The sequence below is a fragment of the Castor canadensis genome, chromosome 9 (genome assembly GCF_047511655.1).
Source record: "Castor canadensis chromosome 9, mCasCan1.hap1v2, whole genome shotgun sequence".
Taxonomy (NCBI): domain Eukaryota; kingdom Metazoa; phylum Chordata; class Mammalia; order Rodentia; family Castoridae; genus Castor; species Castor canadensis.
In genome coordinates, this window is record NC_133394.1 from 123,247,304 (window position 1) to 123,260,858 (window position 13,555).

The 13,555-nt window shown below is 40.0% G+C and overlaps 1 protein-coding gene and 1 pseudogene across 4 annotated transcripts in view; one reads left to right on the top strand and one right to left on the bottom strand.

Moving 5' to 3' along the window:
• Rfc1 (replication factor C subunit 1) overlaps nucleotides 1-13,555 on the top strand; it is an 84,442-nt gene that overhangs the window by 7,252 nt on the left and 63,635 nt on the right. The window lies entirely within an intron of this gene.
• On the bottom strand, nucleotides 8,907-9,759 carry LOC141410991 (hsc70-interacting protein pseudogene; annotated as a pseudogene).

Sequence of the window (13,555 nt, forward strand, 5' to 3'; positions counted from 1 at the left end):
CTGTGCTGGGGCTTGAACTCAGGGCCTCACTCTTGCTAGGCAGGTGCTCTACTACTTGAGTTACTCTGCCAGCCCTTTTTTTTGTGTTTTTTTTTTCCGAGTTCGGGTTTCATATGCTGTGCTTACCACACCTGGACTCAGGGAAGTTCTGGAGGCAGGTGCTAGACTTTGTTGTATTAGTGACATCAATTTTGTGTGTAGGGATATTTTCGATTTCTAAAAAAAGTAGTTTATTTGTCTAAAAAGAAATTTTGAGAAGAGGAAGTATCCTACTAAAAATGAAAGCATTTTTGTTTTTTTTTTTTGTGGCATAATATTGTAATATGACACAAGAGTAAGGCATACCAAGGAACACATATGCAAAATCAACTTTAGTAATTTATCTCAGAAATAGTGTTCATTGCTAATTTAATGTCTTAAGATTTCTTAAAATGCATCAGGCTGATGGAATGGCTCAAGTGGTAGAGCTCCTGCCTAGCAAGCATGAGGTCCTGAGTTTCAAACACCAGGGTGGGGGTGGGGAGATGTAGTGCTTTTTACTGGGCGCTGGTAGTTCATATCTGTAATCCTGGCTACTTGGGAGGCTGAGATTGGGGAGATTGTGGTTTGAGGCCAGTCCAGGTAAATAGTTCAAGAGATCCCATCTGCAAAATAACCATAGCAAAATGAACTGGAGGTGTGGCTCAAGTGGTAGAGCGCTTGCTTTGCAAGCACGATGTCCTGAGTTCAAACCTCAGTCCCATCAAAACAAAACAAAAAAACTGAATCAGATAAAGTCAAAGCAAAAAAACTCCAGTTAGAAATTCATTTAATACATAATCTTTTTTTAAACTAAGGAATTAACACTCCCATTTACTTTGTTTTAACTTTTTTTTTCTGGTAGTACTGGGACTTGAACTCAAAGCTTACACCTCGAGCCACTTCACCAGCCCTTTTTTTTTTTTCCAAGATAGGGTTTCACAGACTATTTACCCATGCTGGCTTCAAACCGTGATCCTCCTGATCTCTGCCTCCTGAGTAGCTAGGATTGCAGGCATGAGCCACAGGCACCAGACTTGTTTTAACATTTTTATAGTTTAAAAAGTGTTTGAAGTTTGTAATTCCTCTTAGGAAAACATGATTGGAATGAATGCCCTAATGGCAATCCACTGTAAAGAGCTTCAGCTGCATTTGGTGCAAGAATTCTGCTCTCTCAATCTGATGGTCATAGTGCCCTGGGTTGTGTTATTTTGACATCCATTAGGTAATCTAGGTTGCTTTTCCTTCTGTAAAGGCTTTGTCAGGAGGACATTATGCTCTCCACATTTACTTATTTATTTTAATTTAACTTATTTATTTATTTTTCCTTTATTATTCATATGTGCATACAAGGCTTGGGTCATTTCTCCCCCTGCCCCCACCCCCTCCCTTACCACCCATTCCGCCTCCTCCCTCTTCCCCCCACCCCCTCGATACCCAGCAGAAACTATTTTGCCCTTATTTCTAATTTTGTTGTAGAGAGAGTATAAGCAATAACAGGAAGGAACAAGGGTTTTTGCTGGTTGAGATAAGGATAGCTATACAGGGCATTGACTCACATTGATTTCCTGTGCGTGGGTGTTACCTTCTAGGTTAATTCTTCTTGAACTAACCTTTTCTCTAGTTCCTGGTCCTCTTTTCCTGTTGGCCTCAGTTGCTTTTAAGGTATCTGCTTTAATTTCTCTGCGTTGAGGGCATCAAATGGTAGCTAATTTTTTAGGTGTCTTACCTATCCTCATATGTTCCTTGTGGGCTCTTGATTTTATCTTGTGATCAAAGTTCAATCCCCTTGTTGTGTTTGCCCTTGATCTAATGTCCGCATATGAGGGAGAACATATGATTTTTGGTCTTTTGGGCCAGGCTAACCTCACTCAGAATGATGTTCTCCAATTCCATCCATTTACCAGCGAATGATAACATTTCGTTCTTCTTCATGGCTGCATAAAATTCCATTGTGTATAGATACCACATTTTCTTGATCCATTCGTCAGTAGTGGGACATCTTGGCTGTTTCCATAACTTGGCTATTGTGAATAGTGCCGCAATAAACATGGATGTGCAGGTGCCTCTGGAGTAACAGTCTTTTGGGTATATCCCCAAGAGTGGTATTGCTGGATCAAATGGTAGATCGATGTCTAGCTTTTTAAGTAGCCTCCAAATTTTTTTCCAGAGTGGTTGTACTAGTTTACATTCCCACCAACAGTGTAAGAGGGTTCCTTTTTCCCCGCATCCTTGCCAACACCTGTTGTTGGTGGTGTTGCTAATGATGGCTACTCTGACAGGGGTGAGGTGGAATCTTAGCGTGGTTTTAATTTGCATTTCCTTTATTGCTAGAGATGGTGAGCATTTTTTCATGTGTTTTTTGGTCATTTGAATTTCTTCTTTTGAGAAAGTTCTGTTTAGTTCACATGCCCATTTCTTTATTGGTTCATTAGTTTTGGGAGAATTTAGTTTTTTAAGTTCCCTATATATTCTGGTTATCAGTCCTTTGTCTGATGTATAGTTGGCATATATTTTCTCCCACTCTGTGGGTGTTCTCTTCAGTTTAGAGACCATTTCTTTTGATGAACAGAAGCTTTTTAGCTTTATGAGGTCCCATTTATGTGTGCTATCTCTTAGTTGCTGTGCTGCTGGGGTTTCGTTGAGAAAGTTCTTACCTATACCTGCTAACTCCAGAGTATTTCCTACTCTTTCCTGTATCAACTTTAGAGTTTGTGGTCTGATATTAAGATCCTTGATCCATTTTGAGTTAATCTTGGTATAGGGTGATATACATGGATCTAGTTTCAGTTTTTTGCAGACTGCTAACCAGTTTTCCCAGCAGTTTTTGTTGAAGAGGCTGCTATTTCTCCATCGTATATTTTTAGCTCCTTTGTCAAAGACAAGTTGGTTATAGTTGTGTGGCTTCATATCTGGGTCCTTCCTCTATTCTGTTCCACTGGTCTTCATGTCTGTTTTTGTGTCAGTACCATGCTGTTTTTATTGTTATTGCTTTGTAATATAGTTTGAAGTCAGGTATTGTGATACTTTCTGCATTGTTCTTTTGACTGAGTATTGCCTTGGCTATTCGTGGCCTATTGTGTTTCCATATAAATTTTACAGTAGATTTTTCAATCTCTTTAATGAATGTCATTGGAATTTTGATGGGAATTGCATTAAACATGTAGATTACTTTTGGGAGTATCGACATTTTTACTATGTTGATTCTACCAATCCATGAGCATGGGAAATCTCTCCACTTTCTATAGTCTTCCTCAATCTCTTTCTTCAGAAGTGTATAGTTTTCCTTGTAGAGGTCTTTCAGATCTTTTGTTAGGTTTATGCCTAGGTATTTGATTTTTTTTGAGGCTATTGTAAATGGAATTGTTTTCATACATTCTTTTTCAGTTTGCTCATTGTTAATGATTTTTCTATGTTGATTTTATATCCTGCTACCTTGCTATAGCTATTGATGATGTCTAGAAGCTTCTGAGTAGAGTTTTTTGGGTCTTTAAGGTATAGGATCGTGTCGTCTGCAAATAGGGATATTTTGACAGTTTCTTTACCTATTTGTATTCCTTTTATTCCTTCTTCTTGCCTAATTGCTCTGGCTAGGAATTCCAGTACTATGTTGAATAGGAGTGGAGATAGTGGGCATCCTTGTCTGGCTCCTGATTTTAGAGGGAATGGTTTCAGTTTTTCTCTATTAAGTATAATGCTGGCTGTAGGTTTGTCATATATAGCTTTTATAATGTTGAGGTACTTTTCCTTCTAGTCCTAGTTTTCTTAGAGCTTTTATCATGAAATGATGTTGGAGCTTATCAAAAGCTTTTTCTGCATCTATTGAGATGATCAAGTGGTTTTTGTCTTTGCTTCTGTTAATGTGGTTTATTACATTTATTGATTTTCGTATGTTGAACCACCCCTGCATCCCTGGGATGAAGCCTACTTGGTCGTGCTGAATAATCTTTTTGATGTGTTGTTGAATTCGGTTTGCCATTATTTTGTTGAGGATTTTTGTGTCAATGTTCATTAAGGAGATTGGCCTACTTTTTAGAGGTGTCTTTGCCTGGTTTTGGGATAAGTGTAATACTGGCTTCATAAAATGTGTTTGGCACTTTTCCTTCCCTTTCTATTTCGTGGAACCGTTTAAGGAGGGTTGGTATCAGTTCTTCTTTAAAGGTCTGATAGAATTCAGCAGAGAATCCATCAGGTCCTGGACTTTTCTTTTTGGGGAGACTCTTGATTGCTGCTTCAATTTCATTTTGTGTTATAGGTCTATTCAGGTGATTAATTTCCTCTTGGTTCAGTTTTGGATGATCATATGTATCTAGAAATCTGTCCATTTCTTTAAGATTTTCAAATTTATTTGAATGTAGGTTCTCAAAGTAGTCTCTGATGATTTCCTGGACTTCCATGGTGTTTGTTGTTATCTCCCCTTTTGCATTCCTGATTCTACTAATTTGGGTTTTTTCTCTCCCCATTTTAGTCAGGTTTGCGAGGGGTCTATCGATCTTGTTTATTTTTTCAAAGAAACAACTTTTTGTTTCATTCATTCTTTGTATGGTTTTTTTGGTTTCTATTTTGTTGATTTCAGCTCTTATTTTTACTATTTCTCTCCTTCTATTTGTTTTGGGATTTGCTTGTTCTTGTTTTTCTAGGAGTTTGAGATGTAGCATTAGGTCATTGATTTGGGATCTTTCAGTCTTTTTAATATATGCACTCATGGCTATAAACTTTCCTCTCAGGACTGCCTTAGCTGTGTCCCATAGGTTCCGGTAGGTTGTGTTTTCATTTTCATTGACTTCCAGGAACTTTTTAATTTCCTCTTTTATTGCATCGATGATCCATTCTTCATTAAGTAATGAATTATTTAGTTTTCAGCTGTTTGCATGTTTTTTGTCTTTACTTTTGTTGTTGAGTTCTACTTTTACTGCATTGTGATCAGATAGTATGCATGGTATAATTTCTATTTTCTTATATTTGCTGAGACTTGCTTTGTGCCCTAGGATGTGATCTATTTTGGAGAAGGTTCCATGGGCTGCTGAGAAGAATGTATATTGTGTAGAAGTTGGATGAAATATTCTGTAGACATCTACTAGGTCCATTTGATCTATTGCATATTTTAGATCTTGGATTTCTTTATTGAGTTTTTGTTTGGATGACCTATCTATTGATGATAATGGAGTGTTAAAGTCTCCCACAACCACTGTGTTGGCGTTTATATATGCTTTTAGGTCTTTCAGGGTATGTTTGATGAAATTGGGTGCGTTGACATTGGGTGCATACAGATTGTTGATTATTATTTCCTTTTGGTCTATTTCCCCTTTTATGAGTATGGAATGTCCTTCTTTATCTCGTTTGATCAATGTGGGTTTGAAGTCTACTTTGTCAGAGATAAGTATTGCTACTCCTGCCTGTTTTCCTTCCAGCCTTTCTTCCTAAGCCTATGCTTATTTCTGTCGGTGAGATGGGTCTCCTGTAAGCAACAAATTGTTGGATCTTCCTTTTTAATCCATTTCGTCAAGCGGTGCCTTTTGATGGGTGAATTAAGTCCGTTAACATTAAGCGTTAGTACTGATAGGTATGTGGTGATTCCTGTCATTTAGTTGTCTTAGTTGTTTGAAGGTTTGATTGTGTGTACCTAAGTTGAGGTTACTCTCTACTGTTTTGCTTTTTCTTTTCCTGTGGTTTGGTGCTGCCTGTCCTTTCATGGTTATGTTGGGTTTCACTTTCTGTGTGCAGAATCCCTTGAAGAATCTTTTGTAGTGGTGGCTTTGTGGTCACATATTGTTCTAGTTTCTGCTTATCATGGAAGACTTTTATTGCTCCATCTATTTTGAATGATAGTTTTGCTGGGTAGAGTATCCTGGGTTTGAAGTTATTTTCATTCAGTGCCCAGAAGATCTCACCCCATGCTCTTCTTGCTTTTAATGTTTCTGTTGAGAAGTCTGCTGTGATTTTGATGGGTTTACCTTTGTATGTTACTTGCTTTTTCTCTCTTACAGCCTTCAATATTCTTTCCTTAGTTTCTGAACTTGTTGTTTTAATGATGATATGTCATGGGGTAGTTCTATTTTGATCTGGTCTGTTTGGTGTCCTGGAGGCCTCTTGCATCTGTATGGGAATATCTTTCTCTAGATTTGGGAAATTTTCCGTTATTTTGTTGAATAGATTACACATTCCCTTCACTTGCACCTCTTCTCCTTCTTCGATGCCCATGATTCTCAAGTTTGGTCTTTTGATGGAGTCGGTGAGTTCTTGCATTTTCTTTTCACAGGTCTTGAGTTGTTTAATTAATAGTTCTTTGGTTTTTCCTTTAATTACCATTTCATCTTCAAGTTCTGAGAGTCTGTCTTCTGTTTGTTCTATTCTGCTGGATTGGCCGTCCGTTTTGTTTTGCAGTTCTGTTTCGTTATTTTCTCTGAGGTTTTCCATATCCTGGCTGTTTTCCTCTTTAATGTTGTCTTTTTTGTCCTGGGTTCATTTATCCGTTTATTCATCGTGTCCTCTCTTTCACTTTGGTGTTTATACAGTGCTTCTATGGTTTCCTTTATTTCTTCTTTTGCTTTTTTAAATTCTCTATTTTTGTTGTCTTGGAATTTCTTGAGTGTCTCCTGTACATTTTGGTTGACCCTATCCAGTATCATCTCTATAAAATTCTCATTGAGTACTTGTAATATGTCTTCTTTTAAATTATTCTTGTGGGCTTCATTGGGTCCTTTGGCATAGTTTATCTTCATTTTGTTGGAGTCTGGATCTGAGTTTCTGTTTTCTTCATTCCCCTCTGGTTCCTGTTACTAATTTTTTTGCTGTGGGGAAACTGGTTTCCCTGTTTTTTCTGTCTTCCTGTCATTGTCTTTGGTGTTGTTACTGTCCCTGTACTGTGTGCAATTAAGTATTTTCTAGCTTGTAATAATAACAATGGTTATATTTAGAATGGAAGGGTGAGCTGAGATGGAAAGCAAGAAGTTAAAGAAAAGGGGAAAACAAATACACAGACAAGAGGAAGAAAGCAGAACAAGGTATCAGACAAGAAAGTTTCAAAGGTATAAACAGGGAGCATTGGTGTACTAATTGAGAGTAGCCTGAACAGACATTAGAGAGACAGAGAGAGGATTGAAAATCAAAAATAAAAAAACAATAAAGATAAGAATAAAAATAAAAAATAAGTAAATGAAGGAAATATCTATATATAAAAATGAATTAAAATAAAATGGAAAATAGAAAAGTAAAAAAAAAAACAAAATCAAAAAACCTCCAAGTTCAAATGCAATGACGTTTCAGTCTTAATAATTTGGGTGTCCGTCTCAGTCTCCAATCCTGGAGATGGTGCCTCAGATGTTGTTCTGTAGTTGTCTCATCAAAGGGGACACAAAGTAGAACAAAACTACACACACACACACACACACACACACACACACACACACACACACACAAAACAAAAAAAAAAACCCACCAAGTGTCCCAAGTTCAAATGCAATACAGTTTCAGTAAGTTTTTCAGCTTGCAGGTGTAATTCGGTTGTTCGCTCATCAAAGGTAGGGAGAAAAAGAAAAAAAAGAGCCTGGAGATAGTTCTGAGAATGGTATCTGCAGCTGTGGCTTGCCTGCCCGCTGCTGTCAGCCTGCTGTTGCTGGAGGCATTATTTATGCAGATCTCTGGGGTGAACTTAGCACTCACCTGGTGCTGCAGGCTTTGTTCAGATTTCTCCTGTGCGGGAGCCTTTGCTACAGGCTTTCCCTTTTCCAAGCACTGGGAAAGGTGACACTGCACCCGTGTTGTCAGGCCTGCGTGTTTATTTACAGTTCTCATGGAAGGTGGGTCTTCCCCCCTCTCCTGTGAAGTTTTCCTCCCACTGCCACTTTCACAAGCTTTCCTGCTCCTGCTTACTGGGCGGTGCTGCTGCTCCTGCCGGCCGCCATGTTTGTTTACAGTTCACGTGGGAAGTGGGTCTTTCCTCCTCTCACAAGCTTCCCGGCTCCTGGTTGCTGGGTGTGTGCCCCCGCTCCTGCCAGAGGCCCTCCGGCCAGACCGGCTTGTTTATTTACAGTCCTGGTAAGGATTCCCTTCCCCCAATCTTCCGCGCTCAGTGCGCCCCGCCCTCTTTCCTGCGTGTCTTTATTGCTCTTATTGCTAATTACTCAGTTTCTCTTTTTTCCCCTGGTGGAGGTCAGTCTGTCCAGGGGGCTATGCTGCTCTGGCCCAGGCTTGTCTGTGGGAGTACGTGGTACCGTGAAGCTCACCTGGTCCACGTCTTCCCAAGCCGTCTGGGTGCCGGCGAATGGTGGCCCAGGGGCCCTCCTGGTTTCTCTGTTTAACATGAAGTGGAGATTCTCTGCCCCGGCTGGAGATGTGGAGGGGTCAAAGTTATGCCTCTTCTCAGTGATTATGCCTGCAAAGTGTGTCTCCGGTGTCTCTCAAAGATTTCACTATAGGAGGCTCGCTTTCTGCTTCCTCCCTCTAGCCGCCATCTTGAAATCGTCTCTGCTCTCCACATTTAGCTGACAATTTACTGATGTGATTCATAACCTTTGGGTTGTTACTGATGTTTTGACATATTTACTAGGTTCTCTGACACATCCTGGAAGGCTACCATCACTTCTGGATCCTGCAGAGGTGCAAGAACTCTGGATCACTAAGAATTCACGGAGCCCAGGCATTCCTGCCATTCCAGGCATGTCCCCTCCTACTTCAGACATTCCTCCAGGAAAATTATCAGGAAAGCCCCCTGGAAAAGAGCCATCCTGGTCTCTTGATTTGCCATTTGGCTTCTTCCTCTGGGCTCTCTTGCTCTTCTTGAGTCTTCTTATCTTAACTTTTCCATTCTTTCTTTGATCTCTCACAACTCACATTTTTGCTTGTACTTTCTCCACTTTTCTGTGATTTTTCAGGAATCTCCTTGGCGAGTAGGTTTGGACGTTCTAGCAGGGGAGAACAGCTACTTGTATACTCTTGACTAAAGAACAGTCCTCTCTTGGGGATGATCATCCTCTCCAACTGAGTGTGCAGCTTTGGGAGGGATGCACATGGAGTGGTGAGGGAGGACGGGGACTCCCCCTAGCCAGCCAGATCAGCCAGATCAACCCTGGTGACCAGTGAGGTGACAAATGTCACAGCCACGTTGCCTTCGCATCCAGGACCCTCCCTTGAACTTCTTTCAGCATTGCACTAGCATCCTCATCACAATTCAGTTTACCGGCAAGGCCAAGATCATGAGCTGCTTCCCAATGGCCCACAAATCTTAGTGCATTTCCTTGCCACTTGTAAGGCTGAACAGACTCAGGATTTATTTCAGTGTCTCTGTTACAGTTTCAGATGGCAGTGTTTGGGTTCTGCAATTTGATGAAGGCACTGACTTTGGTTATATATAGCATAGCCAAGTAGAATTTAGCTTGATGCTGTAAACAAGTCAGTGGCTCTCTGTCCTCCACCATCATTTATGGCTATAGTGGCAGCCCTTTTCTTTTCACTTCCATCATCTCAGTTATCTCTGTGCATACACCTCCCCATTTCTTGAGGGGCGTCTGTGTCTGGGTCAACTACACTTTCATTGTCAATTTCTAGATCACTTTTCTACTTGATGGCTTTATTTTTTTCCTGCCTTCTTACTTTTTTGCTTCCTTGACATTTTCTTCTGATTTAGCTTTATTAGTAGTAAGTGGTACTTTGCCTCTCCTCTCCCCCCCCATGTTCCCCTTCCACTCCATCAGCATATAGAATGCTAGGATCTTGCCCATAGATTTTCATGAAGGCCTTGAAGATCAGTCATTCCCGGATGCCCATGGACTTTGCTTCGTGCTGGTGGTTGGGAGAAGGTAGGAGGCAGATGACCTGGCTGAGGAGGCTGCAACCTAAACACACATCTTTTTTTTTTTTGGGTGGTGTGGTACTGGGGTTTGAACTTATGGCTTAAGCATCACTTGAGCCATGCCCCAGGCCTTTTTTGCTTTAGTTATTTTTCAGGTAGGGTCTTGTTTTGTCCCAGTGGCCTGGACCATGATCCTCCTACAGATACTTCCCCCATAGCTGGAATGACAGGTGCATGCCACTATATCCAGCTTTGTTTTGTTGTTGAGATAGGGTCTCAATAACTTTTTGCCCCAGGTGGTCTTGAACTGAGATCCTTCTAATCTGTCTCCTGAGTAGCTGGAATTACAGGTTCGTGTCACAGCCCTGGCTCTAAAAATAAAACCTTTATTTATTTTTTCTTTTTTCTTTTATTATTCATATGTGCATACAAGGCTTGGTTCATTTCTTCCCCCTGCCCCCACCCCCTCCCCCCCCCAATACCCAGCAGAAACTATTTTGCCCTTATTTCTAATTTTGTTGTAGAGAGAGTATAAGCAATAATAGGAAGGAACAAGGGTTTTTGCTGGTTGAGATAAGGATAGCTATACAGGGCATTGACTCACATTGATTTCCTGTGGGTGGGTGTTACATTCTAGGTTAATTCTTTTTGATCTCACCTTTTCTCTAGTACCTGTTCCCCTTTTCCTATTGGCCTCATTTGCTTTAAGGTATCTGCTTTAGTTTCTCTGCGTTAAGGGCAACAAATGCTAGCTAGTTTTTTAGGTGTTTTACCTATCCTCACGCCTTCCTTGTGTGCTCTCGCTTTTACCATGTGCTCATAGTCCAATCCCCTTGTTGTGTTTGCCCTTGATCTAATGTCCACATATGAGAGAGAACATACAAAAATAAAACGTTTAAAAACAAACTTGTTAGCAACTTCATTTTACATAATCAGGTGCTTCTCTTTCAGAGCCTAGGTGTGAAGATCACTGACTTAAGGAATAACCACTAATGCATTCAGTGAATATTATTTGTCTACTTATTTGAGGTGCTGACCCTGTGGTTGAAATACAGTGATAAGATAGACAGGCCTGTTGTATGGAATGTACAGAAGTGTCTTCAAAGCTAAATTTCTGTGAGCATCAGCTATATCTCCTGCTAACACGTTAAGATCCACTTCAAGTGTTGCCTCTGTGTTGGGCTCTCTCATAGCCTTGTGATTAGCTCTGTCTTCTCACTGTATTGGATTTAAGTCTTTATATTTGGATTTGTTTCCCAGGTAGCTTCATGAAGGCATTTTTTGCATTGAGAAATGCTCACTTTGAATTCTAAGTTCCTGGCACAGTGCCTGGCTGTAAGCACACAAGGATCAAATGTATCAGGAATAATGGAAGGGATAATTGCTAATTGTTGGCTTTGACAGTCTTTAGAGATACAGGAATGTTATGAGGAGGCAGTCATAGTCAAGTTGAAAAGTAGAATAGAGTTAGAGTGCCAGTTTCAGTTCTTGAGGTGTTCGATGTGCTATGTCTGGTCCTCCCAGGGATTCAATGAGGCAAGTGGCAGCGTGAGGAGACTAAGGGATAGGTGAATGAAGTAGCCCATCCATGTGTCTCTTAGCAAGTGGTAACACTGGCAAATAGATTTGTCTCACTGTATTCTAATTCTTCGCCAGTTTGACTTAAGCATATTCTGATTTTGTTTGTACATTGACCTATTTACCTCATAGGACCATCAAAAACATAAATCTATGTCCAGTTGCAGTAAGTAGAGCATGAAAAATTTGCTTAGTTTTAGTTCTCTCTGTTAAAATTTGTTTTAACTTTTTAAAGATTTTTATTTTTTGTTTTAACTTTTATGTGATTTTTGCCTGAATCTTTTGCCTTGATTGAACTGACCTGTTTGTTTAATTAATAATCATTGAAAAAGAAAGTAAGGAGAGTTAGTTACTCTGTTTTGGCTTCCCATTCCCCCAGAATGCCTTTTTTTCTTCTACCATTTCTTTTAGAGATAAAATTACTGGGGAAAAGGTATATATACATTTTGTTGATTATTTGCCTTTTTTCTTTTTTCCAGTACTGAAGTTTGAACTCGGCTAGGTGGGCTCTGTACAGCTTGAGCCATGGCTCTGGTTATTTTGGAGATAGGGTCTCAATTTTTGATCAGGCTGGTCTAGATCCTGATCCTCCTAGTTTACACTGGGATGGCAGGCATGTGATATCATGTCTAGTCTTTTTCTATTGAGATGGGGTCTTGCAAACTTTTTTGCTTGGTCTCAGCCTACCATGTAGCTTGGGATGACAGGCTCGTACCACCTTGCCCAGCTGTTGTTTGAGGTGAGGTCTTGTGAGCTACTTGCCCAGACTGGCCTCAAATTGTGATCCTCTCCATCTCAGCCTCCCAAATAGCTTGGATTACAGGTTGGAGCCACTGGCACCTGGCTTGCATTTCTTTCCTCCCCCCCCCCACTTTTTTTTTTTTTTTTGGTGGGATTAGGGTTTGAACTCAAGTGCTATACCACTTGAATCATGCCTCCAGTACATTTTGTTCTGTTTATTTTGGAGGTGTGGGTGTGTGGGGGTTTTGCAGACTGTTTGCCCAGATGGGTCTCAGACTGTGATCCTCCCCATCTCAGGCTCCCAAGTAGCTAGGATTACAGGCATGAGCTACCAGCACCCACTTTTACATTTCTTTTATAGTTTGCTCTTAGTAGCTTTTACTCATTTTTCTATTGGGTCACCTTTTATTGATTTGTAGGAACCCATTTTTTTTTATTATATATGTTGGAGATGTTTTTAAGTAAGTTGCCTGTATCAAACTTTGTTTATGGATGCCTTTTTTTCCTGTAGTCAAATCTGTCTTTGTCTATGGATAGTTTGTAGCCTTGATGTTATGCTTAGAAGTCTTCCCTATGGCCAAGATTATAAAAGTAAATTTAACAGTTTGTTCCTTTTTCTACTAATTCAGTAAAAATGATTCAGGCAGCTAAAAAGGTGTTTGGATCCATTATTTGCTGGTATAGCTACTAGGCTTGCTCTTCTGCATTGCATGAAATCTTTGAATGCCTGGGGTACTAGACAGGAAATGTTAATTGGAAGGGTAAGATGAAGTTAGACCCTATAAATTAATTAGCTTCCTGTTGACCTTTGCCTCTTAGGTATTTATATTTGAGAACTGCTCACACTGGTGATAGTCCTTCCTAAAAAGATGTGAGTCAAGTAGTTTACATTCTGCAGAAAATTCTTTTCTAAAAGTTCAGACTTTTAGTATATATTGAGTTGGATCAGGATGTAGTAATTTTTTTTTTTTTTGACTCCTGTTCTGCATCAGGTAGGGAATGTGGGTGTAGAATAAAGAGAAAGGAAAGGAAAGGGAATGTGAGTGGAAAGAATTACTTGGAAGTCAGGCATGGAGGCACATGCCTATAAACCTAGCTCTTGGGAGGCTGAGGCAGGAGGATCATGAGTTAGAGGCCAGCCAGCCTCTGCTACATATCAAAATCCTGTCTCAAAAAACCAAAAGCACAAAAGATTTAGAAAGGAAAGGGCATTGATGGTGTTGAGTGGAAGTACAGATTTTTGTACAGACAAATCTGAGCCCTTGCTCAATATTACTGATAGTTTCATTCTCTGAATTGTGTTTTGTTTTCTTTCTCTTTGCAGTTTTAAGCATTTGCAGTCCAAAACCAGGTTGAAACCACTAATTTACTCTCATTACAGTTTTGATATCTCCATGGTGTACCTGTACTGTCTCTATCTTTCCCTGT